The sequence below is a fragment of the Eurypyga helias genome, unplaced genomic scaffold (genome assembly GCF_000690775.1).
Source record: "Eurypyga helias isolate BGI_N326 unplaced genomic scaffold, ASM69077v1 scaffold11770, whole genome shotgun sequence".
Classification (NCBI taxonomy): domain Eukaryota; kingdom Metazoa; phylum Chordata; class Aves; order Eurypygiformes; family Eurypygidae; genus Eurypyga; species Eurypyga helias.
The window spans coordinates 36,206-42,607 of record NW_010225235.1 but is presented as its reverse complement, the minus strand read 5'-3'; positions in this window follow the sequence as shown (position 1 = coordinate 42,607).

The window sequence follows — 6,402 nt, the reverse complement described above, 5'->3', positions numbered from 1 at the left end:
GACTAGATGGCCTTCAAAGGTCCCTTCCAACCCAAACCATTCTGCGGAAGCAAAGGCTCTCCCCTGACCTGATGCTACGGCACTGACGAGGTGGTGCCAGGTCTTCAGCTAACCAGAAGCAGCCACTAAATAACGTAGCAAGAAAAATAGTGACATTTCTGCTACTGAGCCGGAAAAAAAGACAACGCAAACCACAGCACGAGAACACCCACGCGGGCTCCCCGCGCTGCCCCCTGTGTGGAGCAGCGCAGCTGGATGCTGCAGTGGGTTGCATTTTCGGGTCATGCACCGAGGTAATCAAGTACTAGTTGCTTAGCTGGAAGCTGTATCACTGCAAAGATGCATAGGTAAGAAGTCATTTTCTTTTTCTGACATAGTGGAAAAAGCTTGGCAGTGATGCAGTAACCTTCACCCCACCCTAAGGATATTAAAACCAGCAGGCTTGGCTTTAATGGGAATGACAGGACTTCACTGGCCCTTTCCCCTCCTCTCTCTCCCCTTGGTACTGCTTAACTCAGCGTGTCCATGCAGGATTTCTCAGCCTGTCATCCCAAACAGCCTCTGTAAATACACTCCTTGACAGATACGCATCTGAATTCATACCAATCACACCAGGTCTGACAACTCTTTTGTTAAAGCCACGGGAGGTTTTGCTGGGAAACCAGAGACATGTCACAGAGCTGATGCTTTGTGTTTGTCAGATACATGTAGGATGTGGTGACTCTCAGACGATGCTCCCGACCCCGGGAAAGAAAGCAGACGAGCCGGGAGCACTGTCCACGTCTCCACATTTCCCAAGCCCTTGCTCATCCGAGGTGGTCTCCGAGCAAATACGGAGGCGATGGCTTAAAAGACACATCAGCAAGAGGCGGGTGCCTTGGGTGGATGTTTGGCTCTAGCACGGGATTTCTGACCGATCCTGACAAAGGGATTTGGTAATAATTTGCCAGGAGGGACTCACAGTCTCAAGAAAGGCAAGTTGTATTTTTCAAAGCATGCACTCATCACAACTTTTCCTGATTTAATTGGAGATAGATGTTTTTCAAATGGTTTATCAGGCAGTTGTCATGGTTTAACCATATAATGATAAACCCCCTTTTATCCACAAGACTCCTCCACTAAATTTAAGCTGGATTCAGGAAAAAAAATATTAGGGAAAAAAAACCCTCTACAAATGTTGAAAACAGTCTTGTTCATTTTATCTAGCACAAACCTTTTCACATTTAAAATCACTTCAGAAACTGTGGGTTTCTTAAATAACTCCCCCAAGCAGAGGCTCTGGTGAAATCTTTCAGCTGACCGCGAACGAAATGTCACGCTTGGTTATACTCAGAAAACTGCCTCTTGGTTTGACGCATCACGCTCTGGGGTTTGTTTGGGGGCTTTTTGGTGACCTAGCAAAGTGGAAAGACAAAGTCAAACCAACCCCTGCAGGATGTCTGCGTTCCCCATGTCAATATTTCTGCTTTCTCATCCGTAAAACCTTATTTTAAAGGATCAGCTCTTCTTGCAGAGACAATGCAGTACTCAGGACTCCAAGCCCTGTTGCATACCTCTTTCACCAGGATGAAGAAAGCTTTGCTTCCCTGGAATAGCTCTGCATTTCCAGGAAGAAAACTCAATCCCATTTTAAACATTTCCTTTAAAAATACCCACAAATCCCAGGAGGAGAAAACATTTGCCTTGTGTGGCTTTGTGGGACTGGGTGGAGCAAAGTCCCAGATGCGGACTTAAATCTATCGTCAGGGAGGCCTTGGGAAACGCAGATCCTGTGGCGCAGTCCCTGGGCTGTAATGTAGGGATTTAGCTGCAATGGAAGAATCCCAGCCTGGTTTTATGCTCCATGGCCTTGCTGGGTGGATGGGCTGTCGGTCACATGCTCTCCATGCTGGTCTCCCATCCCACCCACAAAATGAACCAGCAGAGTCTCATTCCCAAGAGGGGAGATCTTGGCAGAAGAGAGGGAAAAAAATCAGTTCTTTGAATTTGAATCAAAGGAATTTCCCTGGCAGATGGGAAGAGAAGCTGGTATCAGCTCTGGCTTTCATAACCATCCCACAGGCAAGAGGGAGCAGGGACTTTCTGCAGGAACAGGCTGCTCGGCCGAGGGGGGGCCAGTTTCAGTATCAATGGAGGGATGTGTCCTTGGCAGGGGAGGCTTTTGGGCAGAGAGGGCACACCCTGGCACCTCACCAGGGGGAGGCAGCAGCAACCCGTAACTATCCCTGCCTCCCTGGCAGCAGCATGGGGCAGGACTCTCCCCCTCCCCATGGCACCAGCCCCACCATCAAGGTGGGCAAGCCAGCATTAACCACGGGGAAGACAAGTGGTAACGCTGTTGTGGGCTTTCGGAGAGGGTGATCACCACCAAACAGGGGTGCTGGGGACTGGGACACAGCATGGGAGAGCAGTTAGGCTGGACACAGTTAGGTCTGGCTTTGTTGGAGCCTCAGCTGCAAGAGCTGTTTGTGTAAGCCAAAGCAGAGGCCAACACAGAGACTTGAAGGCACTCAGTGGCAAAGATTTGGGTCAAGAAGACCCCAAGGGTCAAGATAAAAGGGGTAGATCCTGTCCACGAGTTTTGTGTCACCCAGGCTGCTGGCCTGCTGAGGTGGAGCACGTGCGTGGGCATTAGCTCCGTCGCAGATGAAGGAAGAAGAGCTTCTTCCCCAGCCAACCCACATGCCTGCGGTGATCTGGCTGTACCAGAGATAACCAAGCAGACCCACAGCCTGGTGGGTGGAGGAGCACCAGCAGCACCTTCCAAGAGCTGTTTCAGCAACACCCTCCTGCCCAGAGCCCTGGCCCGGCCCCAAGACATGAGGCAAAGCACAAGAGCTGCTGCGTGAGCTTCAGTTACTGTAAAACGAGTCGCCTTGTCCCCAGTGCTGATGTTTGTGCAAAGAGGGGAGGAAACGGGCACTCCCCACTGCGCTCCCTGCTGCTCGGGAGTATTTACCCTCACTTGGCAACAGAGGCAAGACGAGAGTCCGGGTCTAGCCCTGAACTCCTGCCCAGCCTGAGCTTGGCAAGAGCAGGCGTTCAGACTCCGCCGTCTTTCCGTTCTGGTGAAAACTGAGTTCTGCAGCTTTATCCGAAATTACAGAAGATCCATTAAGTCACAGTTGATTCCCGTGGGAGGCCGAGGGCACTGCCCTGGTTTGTAGCATTACTTACATTCATGAGGCTACTGGGTCTAAAACACACCTCAAATTCTGCATCTTCCAGAAATAACCCAGGCTCCCTGGCAGAGGAAATACGGTACAAGGGAAATCAAAAGAAGCCTGTATTGAAGTGCTTTACAGAGCTCTGATTTTTTTTCCAAGGTACTGCCCTGGGATTTTTCTGCGGAGCTGCTGTACAATTCGCTCTATTTGCCCTTTCGGTTTTAATGCCCCATTAATAATGCATCTCCGTATTTATTGCAGTTTGTGTTAATGTTCCACCATTACTTCTTGATCACTCGTTATTCCCTCTGTAGTGCCAGGCAAGGCTCCAACACTCAAACAACAGCAGCGGTGTTACTACAGACCAAGCCACGGCCCCACCGGGTTGAAGGCAGCCCTGCCGAGGGATCATTTATCTTCCCCGAGCCGGCAGAAACAGCCAGGAAAATGGGAACAGCTCTGCATCCTCTCTGGCTCTGTGATCACACCTGAACTTTTCCAGGGTAGTTGGACAGTCAGCTCTTTCGAGGGATTCAAGCCAGAAAACTGTAGAACATCATTAAGGAGGAGTTTGCTTAATCCTGACTCCAACAGGAGCTGGTGCTGGCAGACAGCTCAGCCCAGCACTGCAGGTCTCTGCCGAGGATGTGCTAATGCTGCCTCCCTCCCTCAACCTTGTGTTCCTGAAACCCCCTGCTTGGCTGCCCCTTGGCCCTGCAGCCAGCGGAGCTCTGCAGGTACTCAGCCTTCTCACCCCACAGCACTCCGAGCACCCCATTATACCCCTGTACACCTCCAGCTCAGCATCCAAGCTTGGGTGTTGCGCTGCCGGCGTCCACCTCCCACCGGGAGCATCCTCCGGCCTCGCCAAACCTGTAACCGCACTGCGCAACAAGCCAGAAGTGAACAGAGAGCGGCGCTAAAGGAGCTGGGGGGGGTCACCGTGCTCATCCCTCTTTCGCCTGAGGGACTTACAACCCCTTGCCCATCACAGGAAAATGGCCAAAAACCCTGCGCCAGTTTTGGCTGGGGTAGAGTTAATTTGTTCGCAGTAGCTAGCATACGGCTGTGTTTGGGATTTGTGCTGAGGAGAATGCTGACAACGCACTGATGTTTGTAGTTGTTGTCAAGCAACGTCTGTATTAAACGAAGGACTTCCTCAGTTTCTCATGCTGCCCCTCTGTCCCAGCTTCTGGGACACAGCCCGGACAGCTGACCCAAACTACCCAAAGGGACATTTCATGCCATCACACGTCATGCTCGGTGCAGGAGTCGGGGGAGCTGGCTGGGAGGGGTAGTCGCTGCCTGGGGACTGCCTGGGCGTCAGTCAGCCTGTGGTCAGTGGCTGTATCATTTTTTCCCTCCTTTTTTCATCATATTATCATCGTTAGTAGTAGTATTTTCATTGCGTAGTAGTATCATTATTTTATTTCATTTGTTTTCAATTATTAAACAGTTTCATCTCAACCCACAAGTTCTGGTACCTTTTCCCTCCAATTTCCTCCCCACCTGGGGAGGGGGAGGTGAGCGAGGGGCTGCGTGGTGCTTGGTTGCTGACTGGGGCTAGACCATGACAATCCTGAGAGAGAGATTGCAACCCTGTTCAGAGGCAGGATTTCTCCCCACCCTCCTCGATGAGGCTGCAGAAACACTAGGAGAAAGGCTTTTCTGGTCTTCCAAGAAAGCCCTATTTTCCCCTTCCCCAGGGAATGGAGCTGACCTCCTCTCTCCCTTATCCCTAGGAACAGCACATTACTGTCGGCAGGAACAAGGAGTTCCAGAGTGGGAAAACACAACTCCCTGCCCCGGGCTAGTGGTTAGGGCACTCAGGAGGTGGGTTTGAAGCCCCTCAGGGCACTGCAGAGAGCCCAAAGCAGGTCTCCTGTGTCCTCAGCAGCTGCCCGCAATGCCCAGCTCATGGGCACCGCTCCCCCCCTCGTCCCTGGCCACACTTGGGAAGCAGTCACACGTGCCCTCTTGTAGTTATACTGTGGTTAGACACTTACCTACCCACCAAGCTCGGGGCTCTTCGGGGTGACGCACCACCCGCGCTGCGTGGCGGGTGGCTTTGTAGGTCTCGGCTCCCGCGGGCGATGCTCACACGTTCTCCTGCCCGACCCAAGCCCGGAGAAAACCAAGGTTTAGCTGTGCTCGGTCAGCCTGCAGCCGGCCAGACCCCGGAGCACAGCCCCGACACCACCGTCTGACCTCGTGTGAAGTGTCCTTGCGGTGTCGCAGGCCCTTGTACTTGCCAAACCCCTCGGCAGGTGAGGTCCTCCCAGATTTCAGTGCTTACTTCAAGCGGTTTGTCCCGAAAGGCTCCGAACGACTACAGCCTCTTTGAGCTGTGCTGTTGCCACTCCTTAGTTACTGACCTACATAAGCATTACATGGGAACCATGGATCTGGCAAAACAAACTTTTCTGCTCCCTCTCTTCTAATATTTAGTTTTGCTTTTGAGATGAAAGAAGCACTAACTCCTGTCTGTATCCATTCTCACTGCCTGACTTAGGAGTTTTTTAGGGCTTACTGTTAAGAACAAGCCTTCTATTACATTTATTAAGCTTGAACGTAGCTCACTTCCCAAGTGCCGTGCAAATACAAGTGGATTCACCGTCACCCACATCCTGAAAAGATCCGTTACCCCTACCTTACAGGTATCGAACCTGGATCACACACATGCAAACGAGAGGAAATCACCACAAGGTTTGACCGTTTCGTGTTAGTTTTGCATTACTTTTTGCGACTGTCAAAGTCAGAGACAGTTGACAGAAGATGTGCAAAGAGGGCGCGTTCAGAGGGATCCTGCAGGTAAGTCAAAACCAGCATGGAGTTCTCGGTGCCGTCTGACGTGTTTCTTCACCACGCGAAGAAAACCACTTCTTCATCACGAAGCTGCGCTTCATCTCTCACCAGAGAGAACCAGGTTTCCTCAGCAGCAAAAAAAATCACAGAGTTGTGATTCAGAGCAGTAGATACTTATTTGAAGGGGGAAAAAACTAACCAAAAGAAAAAAGAAGTCCCAGTTCTGAATTCCCATTTTATTCAAGTACCTGCAAAGCTTCATTCTCACACTCCACAGGGGCTTTCTAGCCTGTTCTTCCAGCCTCCCAATCATGAACTCCTCCTCTCTGAAATCACACCTACTGCTGCTCTTTGAGGTCCTTTAGGCCAAAACGGACGCCGCCTGTCTGTTTTACCTAGTAACAGAGGCAGCAAAACCTCCATCCACCAC